The sequence below is a fragment of the Anolis carolinensis genome, unplaced genomic scaffold (assembly GCF_035594765.1).
Source record: "Anolis carolinensis isolate JA03-04 unplaced genomic scaffold, rAnoCar3.1.pri scaffold_14, whole genome shotgun sequence".
NCBI lineage: Eukaryota > Metazoa > Chordata > Lepidosauria > Squamata > Dactyloidae > Anolis > Anolis carolinensis.
This window is the reverse complement of record NW_026943825.1, coordinates 1323498-1343284: the sequence shown is the minus strand read 5'-3', so window position 1 is coordinate 1343284 and position 19787 is coordinate 1323498. Positions and strand designations below refer to the sequence as shown.

At 43.1% G+C, this 19787-nt stretch overlaps 1 protein-coding gene across 2 annotated transcripts in view; it reads right to left on the bottom strand.

The window, feature by feature from the left end:
• Positions 1-4061: 4061 nt before the first annotated feature.
• The window catches only part of cadm3 (cell adhesion molecule 3), a 120033-nt gene continuing 104307 nt past the window's right edge, over positions 4062-19787 (bottom strand). The window contains exon 10 of one of the 2 annotated variants that reach the window (XM_062964748.1): positions 4062-9720. The gene's annotated coding sequence lies outside the window, so the exon portion shown is untranslated. The remainder of the gene's footprint in view (positions 9721-19787) is intronic. The other variant, XM_062964749.1, reaches the window with a different exon arrangement.

Below are 19787 nucleotides of genomic sequence, written 5' to 3'. Positions count from 1 at the left end.
ACCTACTGATGCCTCAATTAATGTAATTTTATTGGTATCTATTTTTATTTCTGAAATTTACCACCCTCAGCTTATACTGGAGTCAATGTTTTCCCAAGTTTTTGGTGGCAAAATTACGTGCCTCGGCTTATAATCGGGTTGGCTTATACTCGAGTATATACGGTAAATACCAATAAAATTACACTAATTGAGGCATCAGTAGGTTAAATGTTTTTGAATATTTACATAAAGCTCAAATTTAAGATAAGACTGTCCAACTCTGATTAAATCATTACTCTCGTCTTCTTCAATGTAAATGTGCTTATGTATCCTTTTAATAATAACAGAGTAAAATAATACATGCAGTAATAATAATATTAAAAAAAAATAGGGGCCCATGGTGGCTCAGTGTGTTAAAGTGCTGAGCTGCTGAACTTGCAGACCAAAAGGTCCCAGGTTCAAATCCTGGGAGCGGAGTGAGCGCCCGCTGTTAGCCCCTGCTCCTGCCAACCTAGCAGTTCAAAAACATGCCAACGTGAGTAGATCAATAGGTACTGCTCCGGCTCTTGGGCTTAGAAATGGAGATGAGCACCAACCCCCCAGAGTTGGTTACGACTGGACTTAACGTCAGGGGAAACCTTTACCTATCTCAAAATATCTGTAGGTTCCCCAGCCCTGCCTTACAGAAATACCAAATCACAATATTATATATATATATATATATATATATATATATATATATATATGTGTGTGTGTGTGTGTGTGTGTGTGTGTGTGTGTGTGTGTGTGTGTGTGTGTGTATGTATGTATATATATATATATATATATGTATATAAAAGCTGTGCCCGGCCACGTGTTGCTGTGGCGAAGTCTGGTGGTATGGGAAATAAAGTACAGTAGAGTCTCACTTATCCAACGCAAACGGGCCGGCAGAACGTTGGATAAGCGAATATGTTGGATAATTAGGAGAGATTAAGGAAAAGCCTATTAAACATCAAATTAGGTTATGATTTTACAAATTAAGCATCCAAACATCATGTTATACAACAAATTTGATAGAAAAAGTAGTTCAATGCACAGTAATGTTATGTTGTAACTACTGCATTTAAGAATTTAGCACCAAAATATCATGATATATTGAAAACATTGACTACAAAAATGCGTTGGATAATCCAGAACGTTGGATAAGCGAGTGTTGGATAAGTGAGACTCTACTGTATTGAGGAATTGGTGGTAGTTAAGGTAAAGGGTAAAGGTATGGAGTACAGATAATCCAGTTAAAGCAGATAATATAAGATTATAAATGGGTTATATAGCTGTGTGGAAGGGCCTTGAGTCTACACTGCCATATTATCCAGTTAAAATCAGATAATCTGTATTTTATAGGCAGTGTGGAAGAGGCCTAAGTGAGGCCTAACTCTGCCTGTCCCCTGGGCTGAGTGGGTTGCTAGGAGACCAAGTGGGCAGAGCTTAGCCTTCTAACTGGCAGCAAGTGGATAAAAACAATTATTCCTCTCCCTCTAATTAGGACTTTATTTTTCTTTTCTTTTTGTTGTATCAGCCTAGAGGCGTGGATGATGGGTTGTGTTGTCAATTTTCGAGGTTGTGCTGTTGTTTTGGCGGTCGCCAGGATTCCATCGTTCTTTTATATATATAGATATATAATCCCATTTTAGCCTTTGGCTCTCCCAGCTGTTTGGAACTGGTCCTGTCTTTCAGAGCTTTTTCCCATCGTTGGCTCCCTTCACTCGGTTAAGCCAGATTTAGCTCATTTAATCTTTTCCCCAGAACACAGTCCCTTTAGGTTCCTTATTATTTTCGTGGGTTTCCATTCTCCGTCTCTCTCCGTCTTCTCTCTTTGAACTCCTTCCAGTCTGTCAAGGTTTTACCTGTAATGAGAGACACAGAGACACAACAGGCTCCCAGATGTGGACAGAAGAGGGTTTCTCCTCTATTCTCTCCTTTCAAATATGCTTGTCATAGATGTGGGTGAAACATCAGGAGAGAATGCTTCTGGAACATGGCCATAAAGCTCGGAAAACTCACAGCAACCTGATGCACCTACTTTCTCCATTTCCGAAATACAGCCACAACATCAAGGAAACTATTTGCATTTAGGGAAATGTAATATACAAAATAAGTATGGTATCGAGTACAATCTAGTAATATGTCACGTCTGAGTTACACAATGTTTATATCCAGTTCTATATACTGTATATACTTGAGTATAAGCCTAGTTTTTCAGCCCTTTTTTAGTGCTGAAAAAGCTCCACTCAGCTTATACTCGAGTGAGGATCCTGGCTGGCTTATGTTCAGGTCAGCTTATACTCAAGTACAGTAGAGTCTCACTTATCCAACACTCGCTTATCCAATGTTCTGGATTATCCAACGCATTTTTGTAGACAATGTTTTCAATATATTGTGATATTTTGGTGCTAAATTCGTAAATACAATAATTACAACATAACATTACTGCGTATTGAACTACTTTTTCTGTCAAATTTGTTGTATAACGTGATGTTTTGGTGCTTAATTTGTAAAATCATAACCTAATTTAATCTTTAATATGCTTTTCCTTAATCCCTCCTTATTATCCAAGATATTCGCTTATCCAAGCTTCTGTCGGCCCGTTTAGCTTGGATAAGTGAGACTCTACTGTGTGTGTGTGTATATATATATATATATATATATATATATATATATATATATATATATATACACTAGCTGTGCCCGGCCACGCGTTGCTGTGGCAAAGTGGTGGTGGTATTGGTTAAAAATTGTTGTGTAATTTTTATTTTTAGTTATTTGCAATTTTTTAATTAATTTTATTGTAAGTTATATTTTTATTTATTATATTTTATTATTTTCTTGTATTATTTTTAGTTATTTTCTGTTATTATAGTATTTTATTATATTAATTTTAGTGTTTTTTATTATTTTTTATTGGGTTGCTAGGAGACCAAGTTGGAGGAGCTTAGCCTTCTAACTGGCAGCAATTGGATAAAAGCAATTATTCCTCTCTCTCTAATTAGGACTTTATTTTTCTTTTCTTTTTGTTGTATCAACCTAGAGGCGTGGATGATGGGTTGTGTTGTCAAATTTTGAGGTTGGGGGGCCTGTAGTTTTGTTGTTTTGTGGGTCGCCGTGATGCCATCACTCTTATATATATTTGTTTTTCTCTTTCTTCCCCTTTTTCGGGAGATTGTTCTTGTTCAAGGTTCTTGGTTGGTTTTCTCTCTCTCCTATTTTTTTCTCCGTTTCTATCTACTTCCCTGGGGCCGGGCTGTGGTGCAGCTGGCTAGTAACCAGCTGCAATAAATCACTACTGACCGAGAGGTCATGAGTTCGAAGCCCGGGTTGGGTTAAGCCTCCGACCATTAATAGCCCCGGCTTGCTGTTGACCTATGCAGCCCCGAAAGACAGTTGCACCTGTCAATTAGGGAAATTTAGGTACGCTTTATGCGGGAGGCTAATTTACAACACCATAAAACTGCCAGCAAAACACGAGGAAAGGAATGAGGAAGTACAGCCACTACTGGACGGTGAAGCAACAGCTCCCCCTGTGGCCGGAATTGTGAAGCTGGAAAAATGTTAAAAATGCCTCTGAGTCTGTCTAATGTATGTTGTTTGTCTGTTGGCACTGAATGTTTGCCATATATGTGTTCATTGTAATCCGCCCTGAGTCCCCTTCGGGGTGAGAAAGAAGGGCGGAATATAAATACTGTAAATAAATAAATAAATAAATAAATTTTTCCCCTAAAAACCACCTTTGTTTTCACACTTTCGCTGTAAACTTTATTTGAAACTTCAATAAAACCTTTTAAAAAAAAACAAACAAACAAACATTGTGGTGTCTATGGCAGGGGGTTGGACTGGATGGCCTTTGAGGTCTCATCCAACTCTACTATTCTATGATTCTATGAGTCCAAAGTGAACAAGCGGACATCCCAATTCCATGCTCTTAAGTAACCCGCTTCTTTTGTTTCGTGGCACGGATACCTTTGTGTGTTTTCCATCTCTCCTTCTCGCGCATGCACCCATTCTGCCCCTCAAAGCAGAAATGCAGAAAGACACCAGTAAGGTAACATGTATAATCCAGATATATTTATAGGTTTATCTTCTGAGATTAGCACAGGATATTTAGAAAGGTTATAAAGTAACATTGACATTTTTTGTTGTTGTCTTTTTCCTCCCTACACCCCTGAAAGTTTATGTACATACAAGAACACAGCACAACAATCCAAGGCCGCCTTCCTCGCTTGTCCCTACTGCCAACCCAGAAGATATCTGTCTGTGTATATGTTTGTGTGTAAGTGTAGACGTTTAAATTTTCAGCTCAGTACAAATATGGCTTTTGTGTAAATATTGGGAGAAGCGGACTCCGGTCGGGAAGCATTCAGAGCTTGTTCCACGAGAGAGCGCCAGCCACCGGGGTAGAAGACGCGACGGTCCTTGGCCAGTCCAGTTTGGCATCCTCCCATCCCCAAACTGGCCTCCGAGTTCCTAGATATGTAAAGAGATAGCTAAACATTTGACACATCTTACTTTTCATTGGCTGAAAAAAAAGTGATAAATGTACTGCATGTAGACCAGCGATTCCCAAACCTAGATTCTCAGATGTTATTAAGCTTAGAGAAACCAACCGGCATAAGTGAACGATCAGAGATTTAGAGAGTTGCCACCCAACAACATCTGGATACCAAGACTGAGAACCAATGATTGGGATAAGAGATAACCTACTGAAGATTAAACCCCCGGATGAACAAATAAGAAAATTCAGAATGGGGAGGTGAACAGAGGAGAAGTGACTCCCGTGATTCGGCGGAGACCCTCTCCACCCATCTTTGTTTTCCAACTTTCTCCCTCAAATTTGCACATTGTTGCCCTAGAGCAGTGGTTCCCAAATTTATTTGGCCTACCGCCCCTTTTCCAGAAAAAATATTACCAATGGGCGGCCAGGACTGAGATGGGCAGAGTTATGAGCTCTGAGATAGGGCTGAGCTTCTATCCCTGTCCTGCAGCGCCTGCCAGGACACAGGGGGCGGGGCTACAGGAGGGGGTGTGGCCTCTATACCCCATCCCTGTGTTCTAACAAGCACCTCAGGGGAGGTATACAGAGGATCTTGGGAAGAGGCCCCACCCCTGCCCCTAGCCCTGCCCTTTAGTCCTAAAAGGCCTCTCAGGAGAGGTATAGAGGCTCAGCCCTGTCTCGGGCTCTTGGAAGGAGGCCCCGCCCCCTTCCCTAGCCCCGCCCTTTAGTCCTAAAAGGCCTCTCAGGAGAGGTATAGAGGCTCAGCCCTGTCTCAGGCTCTTGGAAGGAGGCCCCACCCCTTCCCTAGCCCCGCCCTTTAGTCCTAAAAGGCCTCTCAGGAGAGGTATAGAGGCTCAGCCCTGTCTCGGGCTCTTGGAAGGAGGCCCCACCCCTTCCCTAGCCCCGCCCTTTAGTCCTAAAAGGCCTCTCAGGAGAGGTATAGAGGCTCAGCCCTGTCTCGCGCTCTTGGAAGGAGGCCCCGCCCCCTTCCCTAGCCCCGCCCTTTAGTCCTAAAAGGCCTCTCAGGAGAGGTATAGAGGCTCAGCCCTGTCTCAGGCTCTTGGAAGGAGGCCCCGCCCCCTTCCCTAGCCCCGCCCTTTAGTCCTAAAAGGCCTCTCAGGAGAGGTATAGAGGCTCAGCCCTGTCTCGGGCTCTTGGAAGGAGGCCCCGCCCCCTTCCCTAGCCCCGCCCTTTAGTCCTAAAAGGCCTCTCAGGAGAGGTATAGAGGCTCAGCCCTGTCTCGGGCTCTTGGAAGGAGGCCCCGCCCCCTTCCCTAGCCCCGCCCTTTAGTCCTAAAAGGCCTCTCAGGAGAGGTATAGAGGCTCAGCCCTGTCTCAGGCTCTTGGAAGGAGGCCCCACCCCTTCCCTAGCTCCGCCCTTTAGTCCTAAAAGGCCTCTCAGGAGAGGTATAGAGGCTCAGCCCTGTCTCGGGCTCTTGGAAGGAGGCCCCGCCCCCTTCCCTAGCCCCGCCCTTTAGTCCTAAAAGGCCTCTCAGGAGAGGTATAGAGGCTCAGCCCTGTCTCGGGCTCTTGGAAGGAGGCCCCACCCCTTCCCTAGCTCCGCCCTTTAGTCCTAAAAGGCCTCTCAGGAGAGGTATAGAGGCTCAGCCCTGTCTCGGGCTCTTGGAAGGAGGCCCCGCCCCCTTCCCTAGCCCCGCCCTTTAGTCCTAAAAGGCCTCTCAGGAGAGGTATAGAGGCTCAGCCCTGTCTCGGGCTCTTGGAAGGAGGCCCCGCCCCCTTCCCTAGCCCCGCCCTTTAGTCCTAAAAGGCCTCTCAGGAGAGGTATAGAGGCTCAGCCCTGTCTCGGGCTCTTGGAAGGAGGCCCCACCCCTTCCCTAGCTCCGCCCTTTAGTCCTAAAAGGCCTCTCAGGAGAGATATAGAGGCTCAGCCCTGTCTCGGGCTCTTGGAAGGAGGCCCCACCCCTTCCCTAGCCCCGCCCTTTAGTCCTAAAAGGCCTCTCAGGAGAGGTATAGAGGCTCAGCCCTGTCTCGGGCTCTTGGAAGGAGGCCCCACCCCTTCCCTAGCTCCGCCCTTTAGTCCTAAAAGGCCTCTCAGGAGAGGTATAGAGGCTCAGCCCTGTCTCAGGCTCTTGGAAGGAGGCCCCACCCCTTCCCTAGCCCCGCCCTTTAGTCCTAAAAGGCCTCTCAGGAGAGATATAGAGGCTCAGCCCTGTCTCGGGCTCTTGGAAGGAGGCCCCACCCCTTCCCTAGCCCCGCCCTTTAGTCCTAAAAGGCCTCTCAGGAGAGGTATAGAGGCTCAGCCCTGTCTCAGGCTCTTGGAAGGAGGCCCCACCCCTTCCCTAGCCCCGCCCTTTAGTCCTAAAAGGCCTCTCAGGAGAGATATAGAGGCTCAGCCCTGTCTCGGGCTCTTGGAAGGAGGCCCCACCCCTTCCCTAGCCCCGCCCTGTAGTCCTTAAAGGCCTCTCAGGAGAGGTATAGAGGCTCAGCCCTGTCTTAGGCTCTTGGAAGGAGGCCACGCCCCCTTTCCTAGCTTGGGAATCACTGCCCTAGAGAACCAATATGGTAGAGACTTCAGAGCCTTGAATGAACTGGCATGTGAATTCCAATGACCCATTACAAATAAAATGCTTAACTTCACAGTGTTGTTGTTTTGAATTGCTTTGATTCATAATAGACCTATGCATGAGAGTCACACCAGTTGTCAGAGCCATGGCTCCTTTGTTTGCACCACAATGCATTTGTTTTGATGTTTTATAGGCACTCAGAAAGATTTGGGCCATGACTTCCTGAATTTCTGGGAGTTTTTTTGGAAATTGCTGGCTGGCCAATCCTGGGGATTGTAGTCCCAAAAGAGTGACCTTTACAAGACAGCCTCCGTCCCAATATTCACCACTCCATTCCTAGAATAAACACCAATCATGATCAATATATAAATATAAATGATGAACGCACACCAAAAGTCACGACACTGCCTTCACAATCATGTGATTGCCTTATCAGTATACACAATAAATATTGTGTTCTTTCCATTTGCCTTCTGGTCACCAAGCCAATGTAAATATGAGCCAATGTAAATATGGAGGTTGCTTTCTACTCTTCCAAGGTAGAAACTATGAGCCAGAATCTCATATATCTTTTCATGCTATGAAAACTTTACATACCCTTAACTAAGTACAGTAGAGTCTCACTTATCCAAGACTCGCTTATCCAAGGTTCTGGATTATCCAAGGCATTTTTGTATTGGTCGCACCTCTCCTGGTTACTTGACATTAGCTCTGGGCTCCTATAATCCGAAATTGAGCTCAAATGAATCTGTGGCACTTTATCAATGCTTTTGAGTTTGCAACTTATAATGTGCACTTTGCTAATCTACTATTACAACCTCACTGTTTTTAATTCTATGTTTTAGTAAGTTTTATTTTTAGTAATGTTTTTATTTTACTGGTCAATGTTGAAATATTATAACTAGTGCATGTTATTGTTTATTGAGGTATTGTACTTTGTTATTGTTTTGTATCGGATATTTCTGTGAGCCGCTCCGAGTCCCCTCTGGGGGAGATGGAGGTGGGATATGAATAAACATTATTATTATTATTATTATTATTATTATTATTATTATCGTGATATTTTGGGTCTAAATTTGTAAATACATTAATTGCAACATAACATTACTGCGTATTGAACTACGGAAAAATGCTGCGCTCGCAGAGCTCAGGTGGTGTTGTATTTCAGTGTCAAACACTCTGCTTCATTCTGAAAAATGCTGTACTTGCAGAGGCCAGGCGGTGTTGTATTTCAGTGTCAAACATTCTCTGCTTCATTCTGAAAAATGCTGCGCTCGCAGAGCTCAGGCGGTGTTGTATTTCAGTGTCAAACTCTGCTTCATTCTGAAAAATGCTGTGCTCGCAGAGCTCAGGCGGTATTATATTTCAGTGTCAAACACTCTCTGCTTCATTCTGAAAAATGCTGCGCTTGCAGAGCTCAGGCGGTGTTGTATTTCAGTGTCGATGTCGACTTTTGTGGAGAGGTAGCTGCCAAGGGAGCGGAAATGGTAAACGTTTTCTAATGTGACACCATTAAGCTGTATTCCTGGCATTGCAGGAATAGCTGGTGCCTGTTGGAAGAGCACTTTGGTTTTCTCGATGTTCAATGAGAGGCCGAGTTTCTCGTATGCGTCTGCGAAGGTGTTTAGAGTGGCTTGTAGGTCTTCTTCCAAGTATGCACAGACTACGTTGTCATCGGCATATTGGAGTTCTATAAAAGATGTTGTGGTGACCTTGGTTTTGGCTTTCAGTCTGCTGAGGTTAAATAGCTTGCCATCTGTCCGATAGATGATTTCCACACCGGTGGAAGGTGAAGTATCTTAGTGATGAAGATGGAAAATAAGGTAGGGGCAATAACACATCCCTGCTTGACATCTGATTTCACCTTAAATGGGTCACTTTGGGAGTCATGGCTGTCCAAGACTGGAGCCATCATGTCATCATGGAGGAGCCGCAGGATGTTCACAAATTTGTCAGGGCACAGAAGATGTGATTCTGTGATTCAATCCTATTTTTTTTCCCCATAAATCAAGATTTCAAAATAACCCACCCCAGGCTTTCTATTAAATTATCAGAGCGAGGGGGATTTTGGAAAGAAATAAACAAGTCTGCTTGCGGCTTTAAGAGAGAAAGAAAGCTGAAGATCTCAGCTTCGGAGATTGAGATGCCCATTCGTAAGTATTCCAGGCATCTAAACACAACAGTTGAGTACTTCTGAAAGGCTGCGTCAACTTCAAAATGTCAAAGTTGTCAAGTTTCCCTAGCTTTTAATTATGAATTTCCCCATTTTCTCATTGATTTATTCATTTCAGCCAATAGTTTAGTGCATCTTGTGTTTACTGGAAACCACTTGGGATATTTTTTTTTAAAAGAAGGAAAACTGTTACAAAATGTTCTTGGTAGGAAATGGAGCTTAAGAACTCTCAGGGGAGTCGAAGAAGAGAGATGGTTTAATAGGAACATAGATTGCTTTTATTATATTTGCATACAAAGAACCCTCTCTGTATGATCCGCCAATGGCTTAGCTAACATTTTGGATATTTATTGATATATTCCATCAGTCCTAAATGTTACTTAGTATATTCTATGGGCCATGGCTAGCACAGCAGGTTAAACAACCAGCTACAGAAGATCTTGCTGACAGAAAGGTTGGCAGTTCAAGCCGTGGGCGGGGTGAGCTCCTGAAGTCAGCCTAGCTTCTGTCTACCTAGAAGTTCAAAAACAGCAATGTGAGTAGATAATTAGGTACCGCTTTGTCAGGAAGGTAAAAGGCACCCCGAAAAAAAAAAACATGTCAGCAATTCGACCAGGAAGGCATCCATGGATGTCAGGATCCTCGGCATGGAAGAATGGAACAACATGGCCGAGTTGAGCACAGCCTCCAGATGCCGGAGATGAAAAAAAAAGGGGAAGCCTTGCCTCTGTTTATTTACTGTCTGTCTTTGTCAATTGTATAACGGCATTGAATGTTTGCCATTTATATACCTGTAATTACTTGGGGAGACAGAGCAAAATATAAATAGAGCACAGCCTCCAGATGCCGAAAATGGAAAAAAAGGGAAGCCTTGCCTCTGTTCATGTACTGTCTGTCTTTGTCAATTGTATAACAGCATTGGATGTTTGCCATTTATATACCTGTAATCACTCGGGGAGACAGAGCAAAATATAAATAGAGCACAGCCTCCAGATGCCGAAAATGGAAAAAAAGGGAAGCCTTGCCTCTGTTTATGTACTGTCTGTCTTTGTCAATTGTATAACGGCATTGGATGTTTGCCATTTATATACCTGTAATCACTCGAGGAGACAGAGCAAAATATAAATAGAGCACAGCCTCCAGATGCCAGAGATGGAAAAAAATGGGTAGCCTTGCCTCTGTTCATGTACTGTCTGTCTTTGTCAATTGTATAACGGCATTGGATGTTTGCCATTTATATACCTGTAATCACTCGGGGAGACAGAGCAAAATATAAATAGAGCACAGCCTCCAGATGCCGAAAATGGAAAAAAAGGGAAGCCTTGCCTCTGTTCATGTACTGTCTGTCTTTGTCAATTGTATAACAGCATTGGATGTTTGCCATTTATATACCTGTAATCACTCGAGGAGACAGAGCAAAATATAAATAGAGCACAGCCTCCAGATGCCGGAGATGGAAAAAAATGGGTAGCCTTGCCTCTGTTTATGTACTGTCTTTGTCAATTGTATAATGGCACTGCATGTTTGCCATTTATATACCTGTAATTACTTGGGGAGACAGAGCAAAATATAAATAGAGCACAGCCTCCAGATGCCGGAGATGAAAAAAGAGGGAAGCCTTACCTCTGTTTATGTACTATCTGCCAATTGTATAACTGCACTGAATGTTTGCCATTTATATACCTGTAATCACTCGGGGAAATATAGCAAAATATAAATAAAGTATATTATTCTTATTTATCTATTCTAGATCTTGCAAATGTTACTCCCACATACAGCATGAAGAAGTTCTGTATATCATTCTTTTCAAAGCAGGTGATCAAAACTGCTCTATATGCATCAATACATTCATATAATGCCGTTTAACTCCACTGAAGTGCATTAAATGAGTCTACACTGGCAATATTGAGGTCCTTCCCACCAGTACAGCAGTAGAGCAAAAGATGTTTGGCTTATCACCCTAATAAAAAGAAAGACTGGAAAAGCTGTAACTATATACTGCATCCTGACAAATGGGGTGAAAGGCACAGGGAATTATTTGAATTGTGTTACCTATAAATATATGATGCCTGTAATACCCGCCAGCCCTGACAACAACCGTGATATAGACGGCTTGCCTTGGTTTTCTTAAATAAAGCTTTATTACCTCAAGTGAGCTGATTTTCTGAACGAAGGGAGCCTGTATCTGACGGACTGCCTCCTCCCATATGAGCCTGTCCAAAACTTGAAATGATATACTCGGGTATATATAGCAACACTGCAACTGTGAAACTCCCTACCAAAGCTAGTTAAACAAGCTCCATATTTTTTGAATATCGAGTTGACAGTGAAGATAGCACTGCTTTGCATTGGCCCATGATCCTTAAAATTGCCTGGCTTAAAATCATTTTAAGGAGTGTTTATCATATGTTGTAAAATCTAATTTCCAATGGTTTTTATTTGCGCATTAAAAAAATGGTTTTTACCCATTCAGAGGTCCCTTCGACACTGCCATATAATCTCGGGCCCCTTCTACACTACTATATAATCCAAATTATGAAAGCAGATAATCCACATTATTACCATGACTAGCACAGCAAGTTAAAACTGCCAGCTACAGAAGTTATTGACGACCAAAAGGTTGGCAGTTCAAGCCACAGGCGAGGTGAGCTCCTGCCATCAGCCTAGCTTCTGCCTACCTAGCAGTTTGAAAACAGTAAAGTGAGTAGATAAATAGGTACTGCTTTGGCAGGGAGGTAAAAGGCACCTCTGGAAAAAAAAATGCCGATGAAAGGCATCCATGGACAACAAGCTCCTTGGCGTGGAAGAATGGAACAACACATCCCCACGGCCGAGTCGAGAATAGCCTTTAGATGCCAAAAATGAAAAAAGAGGGAAGCCTTGCCTCTGTTTATGTACTGTCTGCCTTTGTCAATTGTATAACGATATTGAATGTTTGCTCTGCTCTGAGTCCCCTTGGAGAGATAGAGCTGAATAGTATTTTATTATACGAGGGCTATCCACAAAGTAGGTTACGTTTTGGAATTAAAAATGAACAAAGTAGAGAACATTTACCATATGCAATTGAAAGCCACACCCAAATACCACATCAAATCTAGGCACTTACCATAGCGATGAATGAGCTTTGCAACTCCTTCCGCAGTAAACTCTGCCGCTTGGGTCCTCAACCACTTGTTTCCAACAATGGGGGCATGGCTGGCAACACAGCATTTTGGTGACGATGCGCAGCTGTGACAAGAGGTGACCGGCTGGTTGAGGACACAAGTGGCAGAGTTTTGTGGGGAAGGAGTTGCCAAGCTCATTCATCACTATGATAAGTGCCTAGATTTGAATGGCGACTATGTTGAGAAGTGGTATTTGGGTGTGGCTTTCAACTGCATATGGTAAATGTTTTCTCCTATACTTTGTTCATTTTTAATTCCAAAACGTAACCTACTTTGTGGATAGCCCTCATATTAACTGCTTTGAACTGGATTATATGAGTCCACATTGCCATGTAATCCGATTCCAAACAGATAATCTGGATTTTATATGGCAGTGTAGAAGGGGCCTGGGATGCAAGCCTTCAGAGTCCAATGTACTTTTTAATTTAATAACTTTCTCCATCCATAACTGAAATGCAACGTTTGATGCTAGAAATTGACTGTTGAGCGTAATTTATTTGACTTGTCAAAACCCAAGTGGGAATACGGAGCCTTTTGTTGTCTCGCTCCATTGTTCCAATTTGAGTCAAAATCTCACCATAATCCAACTGTCACCAAGGTCAAAATGGCAAATGGGACTGCTGCCAAATATCAAATACTGGCAAAAAAAAAACCCTATCATTTTTTCTGCGTGCAGGCCAGAGATCTCTAGAGGGAGGGAAGTGCAGTTATAACTCTGTTTTTTTTGTCCTTAATGAGGACCAATCCCTTTCGTGACCTGGGTGTTTGGTTTAACATAAGAATGTGATGAAGAGAGAAAACCCTGAAACTGGATGAAATGGAATCAGAACTGAGGCTGTTCAGTGGCATTTGCAGCGAAGTGTACTCAACCCTCTGCCGTCTTTTCTTTGGTGGGAAAAGGCCTTCCCGGTTTCTCTTAAAAAGAACAAGCAGAACAATGTAATGAGCTAGAGAGAAGAAAGCAAAAAAGTAGAGTAATATCCACACCCTTTTCACCAAAGAGCTTCAAACTTAACTTTGCATAATTCTCCCATAGTGTATTTGAGGACATTACTGCCATGCAAGCTGCTATCCGATTGTGTTCCCACAACTGGAAATTAGAGTTGTGCATCCGGGGTAAACCTTGATCCGTTTCGTGCCCCGGCTTTTGGTGGGGGACCTCGATTCGTTTTTTGGGAGCGTTGCTCTGGGGTGCCGAAAGATCTGTTTCTATTGGCCCATTATTGGGGGGGGGGCTTCCCAGGCTCCCCTTCCCGTGCACTGTAAGGAGGCTTCTTTTTACCTGCTGTTTCTTTCTAATCTAGAGGAGGCACTCGGCTGCAGGCACTGGTAGGCGCACATGCTTTCTGGGCCTGCACGTAGCACACACGCTCTCTTTCCAAGGAGATTCATGTCTGGCATGCAGGCCCAGAAAGCGTGCCTCCCTGCCAGTGCCTGCAGCTGAGCACCACCTCTAGAGTAATAATGTTGTTACTCTAGAGGGGGTGCTCAGCTGCAGGCACTGGTGGGCACATGCTTTCTGGGCCTGCATGTAGCACACACACTCTCTTTCCAAGGAGATTCATGTCTGGCATGCAGGTCCAGAAAGCATGCCTCCCTGCCAGTGACTGCAGCTGAGCGCCACCTCTAGAATCATAATGTTTTTATTCTAGAGGGGGCACTCGGCTGCAGGCACTGGCAGGCTCATGCTTTCTGGGCCTGCACGTAGCACATACACTCTCTTTCCAAGGAGATTCATGTCTGGCATGCAGGCCCAGAAAGCGTGCCTCCCTGCCAGTGCCTGCAGCTGAACGCAATCTCTAGAGTAATAATGTTTTTACTCTAGAGGCGGTGCTCAGCTGCAGGCACTGGCGGGCACGTGCTTTCTGGGCCTGCACGTAGCACACACACTCTCTTTCCAAGGAGACTGCATGTCTGGCATGCAGGTCCAGAAAGCGTGCCTCCCTGCCAGTGCCTGCAGCTGAGTGCCACCTCTAGAGTAATAATGTGTTTACTCTAGACGGGGCACTTGGCTGCAGGTACTGGTGGGTGCGTGCTTTCTGGGCCTGCATGTAGCACACACACTCTCTTTCCAAGGAGACTGCAGCTGAGCGCCACCTCCAGAATAATGTTTTTACTCTAGAGGGGGTGCTCAGCTGCAGGCACTGGTGGGCATGTGCTTTCTGGGCCTACACGTAGCACACGCACTCTCTTTCCAAGGAGATTCATATCTGGCATGTAGGCCCAGAAAGCGTGCCTCCCTGCCCGTGCCTGCAGCTAAGCGCCACCTCTAAAATCATGTTTTTACTCTAGAGGGGGTGCTCAGCTGCAGGCACTGGCGGGCACATGCTTTCTGGGCCTGAACTCCACACATGCACTTTCTTTCCAAAATAAGGAGGAAAGTTCTGGGAGGCGCTTGGCTGCAGGCTACACCATGCCAGCCAGCCACGCACTCTTTCCATTTCAAGGCATTTTAAGGAGGCTTCCCACTTCCAGGTAAGGAAGAACAATGACCTCCTGGAAGAGGAGAGTAGTTTCCAGGAAATGAGGGTTTACTTTTAGTGTGATGCCGAAAAGCAGGCTTGAGCCGGGATTGGCTCCCGCTTGCTCTCGTGTCCAGCTGATTTTCTGTTACGTGCTCCCTAAGTACCGAAGGAAACAAAAGAAACAAATTCCAACTGGCAACAGATATCACGCAACATTGTGCAATAAGGACCATCACATTTGCGACTGTGACAGTACCTCCATGAGTCCTTGGTGTCATGTGACAATGTCATGTAGCTGGATGTGACAGATATGCTGGGATACAGTGAAAACTGTTGGATTATGGTTGCATGTATATGAAATGTAAATACAATAGAGTCTCACTTATCCAACACTCGCTTATCCAACGTTCTGGATTATCCAACGCATTTTTGTAGTCAATGTTTTCAATATATCGTTATATTTTGGTGCTAAATTTGTAAATACAGTAATTATTACATAACATTACTGCTCATTGAGCTACTTTTTCTGTCAAATTTGTTGTCTAACATGATGTTTTGGTGCTTACTTTGTAAAATCATCACCTAATTTGATGTTTAATAGGTTTTTCCTTAATGCCTCCTTATTATCCAACATATTCACTTATCCAACATTCTGCTGGCCCGTTTATGTTGGATAAGTGAGACTCTACTGTAAAGTGTTTTCTGCTGTTTTTCAAGAGTGTGTGTTTCAGTAATGAAACAGTTAACAGCAGGCTAGTTTTGACTGACAGCCTGTTGTGATTGCTATGACCTATCAGGCATGTTTTCCGGCCTTTGGAGGTCGGAACTTCCTTCTTACTGAGGAATGTGTTTCTTATCTCTCTGTGTGTGTTGAGCTGTGCTTGCTGGTGCGAAGAGGCTATAGAAGAATGCCAGCACAGAGCGATGGCTTTTGCTGTGCTTTGTAAATATGTTTGTAGATATTGAAATAAATGTTTGGACTTCAGACTACGGATGTGTTTGAGTCTGACACTGAACAGGAATTGGCGAGGCAGCCGATTCACCAATTCATCAGGGTGCTGGAGAAGATGATTGATGGCGTCTGAAGAAACCCACCCAGCATGCACCCTGACCCCCACGCTTACAAAAACAAGTGAAGAGCAGTGGCCAATGTAGATATGAAGAGACTATCTGGTTCACATAAAACCGGGGCCGCAGTTGGGATATATTTGTCTCCATTCCCCGCCCCCCTTCCCCAGAAGCAATCTCATAATTCCAAAACTGAGATCCATGTTTTGTTTTTAAGTTATAAGACAACAGGCGGGGAAACGCCTCAGAGTCCAATCGCCTGGTGCACAACGAATAAAACGGTCAATAAATCTTTGTAGGTTTGCAATTTTACGGCTCGTCTCTTAGGAACGATCTCATCCCTGCATTTCAACAGGATGTCAAAACAGAGACAATATGTCTTCCTCTCTGGCTCAGGCGATATATTAAATAGGGTCTAATTTGTTTTTCAGAGCTATTCTCTCCTGCACTTTGAGAAGACGGACGTGGGTGGGATACGCTCGTAGCCTTGAGCAACTTCAATAAAGGGGTGAGTATGTGTTTTGTTTCTTAAAAACGAATAACTTAAAAGTGGGAGAGATTCTGCCTCAAAAGGGAGGTGGACTCCCCATCTTCGAAGGTATTGAAATACATTTAGATGGGCATCTTTCAGGACTGCTTTAGCTGCGTATTCCTGCTCAAATGGGTGGACCTTGAGGCCTCTTCCAACTCCGTGACTCAATTGCCGTCCCTTCTCTTCCCTTTCTGCTCATAAAATATGTATTTTTGTTGATTAAAGGGCACCAAGAATGAACATTTTCAAGCAATAATTGAATGTGCACAAGTAGCAATAGTATTAGGGTGGAAAGATACATCCAAATGGTCAGTAAGTAAATGGTACCAATATATGGTGGAGCAAATGGAATTTGAAATTATGAATGTGAAACTAAATGTTGTAAAAACTAATGAAAATAGAACAAGAGAAATGGAAGAAAGATGGACAAGGGTAAAGAACTATGTCATGAATCAATCTGGAGATCAAGCCATAAGAAATAAGATACAAATGTTATATAGTATATAGGATGGAAATGGATAAAGATAATAAAAATTGTCTCATAAAGAAACAAATATGTAAAAAGAAAACAATCCTCGTGTTGGTGGTGGGAATTGTAAATGTTTTGTATGTCTACGGTATGTATTTTTTGTGTTTTAAAAAATAAAAATTTATTTTAAAAAAAAGAATGAACATTTTCCCTGATGAAATTGATTTTGTTCTGTGAAATATTGTCATTTTTTTTAAATACCTGCAACAGAAGGCAAGTTGTGAAGGCTTGGCCATGTTGTTAACAACAGTAATGAAACGACCACATTGAATTTTAATCTGTTCATGCTGTTTCAATTTTGATTAGGAAATGGGCTCTATATCTTGAAAAAAGGGAACGAGAGCCTCACAAAAGGTATATTGACCGAAAGCCAAGACACGAAATGGCTCGCAGTTTACACGGATTGCACAACTCTACTGATTATCTGATTTGAACTAGAATATATGAGTCTACACTGCCCTATAATCCAATTCAAAGTAGATAATCTGGATTTTATATGTCCGTCCGTGTCGATCTAGCCTTAGTTCTAGCGTATTAAGAAAAAATATACAAAAAAAATATACAGTAGAGTCTCACTTATCCATAGTTCTGGATTATCCAACGCATTTTTGGAGGCAATGTTTTCAATGCATTGTGATATTTTGGTGCTAAATTCGTAAATACATTAATTACTACATAGCATTAATGTGTAATGAACTACTTTTCCTGTCAAATTTGTTGTATAACATGATGTTTTGGTGCTTAATTTGTAAAATCATAACCTCATTTGATGTTTAATAGGCTTTTTCTTAATCTCTCCTTATTATCCAACATATTTGCTTATCCAACGTTCTGCCGGCCCATTTATGTTGGATAAGTGAGACTCTACTGTATTGGAAAAGCGCTGTTTGCTCAGAAAGAGTTTTTCTGATCCCTTCTACACTGTCATATAATCCAGATTATCCGTTTTCAACTGGATGAGTCTACACTGCCATAGAATCCAGTTCAAAGCAGATAATCCGGATTTTATATGGCAACATAGAAGGGGTCTTAGTTTAACCTTGGAGAAGACCTACCAGACAGTGGTAGGTCTTCATATTAGTCTCATATTACTTTTACAGTAGAGTCCCACTTATCCAACATTCTGGATTATCCAACGCATTTTTGTAGTCAATGTTTTCAATGCACTGTGATATTTTGGTGCTAAATTCGTAAATACATTAATTACTACATAGCATTAATGTGTAATGAACTACTTCTTCTGTCAAATTTGATATATAACATGATGTTTTGGTGCTTAATTTGCAAAATCATAACCTATTTTGATGTTTAATAGGCTTTTTCTTAATCTCTCCTTATTATCCAACATATTCGCTTATCCAACGTTCTGCCGGTCCGTTTATGTTGGATAAGTGAGACTCTACTGTATATCAGTCTCATCCATAGAAGGGAAGCAGGTGGGTAGGATGGGGAAAACAGTCTTTATTTCCCTGTCAGTTCAAAGAAAGTGGCTGCACACCAAATTCAGCAACAGTTATTTTTTGGGGAAAAAAATATTTAAAAAGAACTTTAAAGGGTTTGTTTAACATGCACGTTGGCAGGGGAAGCTTCAAAAGGCAAGTAATTGTTTCGTGCTGGAAGAGACAACAAGAGTTTTAAAACTGTTGTTAACCCTGCTGAGCTGAAGATATCACCTCTAATTAGCGCGACACGAGGACTCCGTCACTCACACACACACACACGCACACGCACACCAATGCAGCGCATCCAGTCGCGCAGTCATGTTCATCCTCTCCAACACACGCATTCAGAGGTGCCACGGGGGCACGGAAAGGTCTCGTCAGTTTCTTCCCTGCCGTGCTCAGACCTGGCGAACCGATAATGGATCCATCCTGAGGTGCCCTGACCCGTTCCCAATTAAATAGATAAATAGACCCGAGTGACTGACTCAGAAGCTCACACTTTGCAGCAGCAAGGTCTGTATTTGGAGGTTGTATGTCTCTAAAGATACGGAGGAAGAACCAAAATTAAGAACAGAGTATGATCTTGACTTTCCAGAGTGACCTGGTCTAAGGACAGCACTCTATTTGGAGCGGTCTTTCGCTTCTGGGATTGCCCAGTTTAAAGATCCTATGAGAGGGAAACTTGAAGGCATTGGCGAAGAATGAGCTTTGCAACTCCTTCCCCACTAAATTCTGCCGCTTGCGTCCTCAACCACTTGTTTCCAACAATGGAAGCGTGGCTGGCAATGCAGCATTTTGGCGACGATGCACAGCTGGTTGAGGACGCAAGCGGCAGAGTTTTGTGGGGAAGGAGTTGCCAAGCTCTTTCATCGCTATGATAAGTGCCTAGATTTGAATGGCGACTACGTGAGATGTGGTATTTGGGTATGGCTTTCAACTGCATGTGGTAAATGTTTTCTCCTATACTTTGTTCTTTTTAAATTCCAAAACGTAATCTACTTTCTGGATAATCCCTGTATATCATAAAAGACTTGCCACACCCAAATACCACTTCTCAACATAGTCGCCATTCAAATCTAGGCTCTTATCATAGCGATGAATGAGCTTGGCAACTCCTTACCCACAAAACTCTGCCGCTTGCGTCCTCAACACAGCGTTTTGGCAACAATGTGCAACTGCGAGAAGTGGTGACTGGCTGGTTGAGGACGCAAGCGGCAGAGTTTTGTGGGGAAGGAGTTGCCAAGCTCTTTCATCGCTATGATAAGTGCCTAGATTTGAATGGCGACTACGTGAGATGTGGTATTTGGGTGTGGCTTTCAACTGCATATGGTAAATGTTTTCTCCTTTACTTTTTGAGGATGCAAGCAGCAGTTTTGTGGG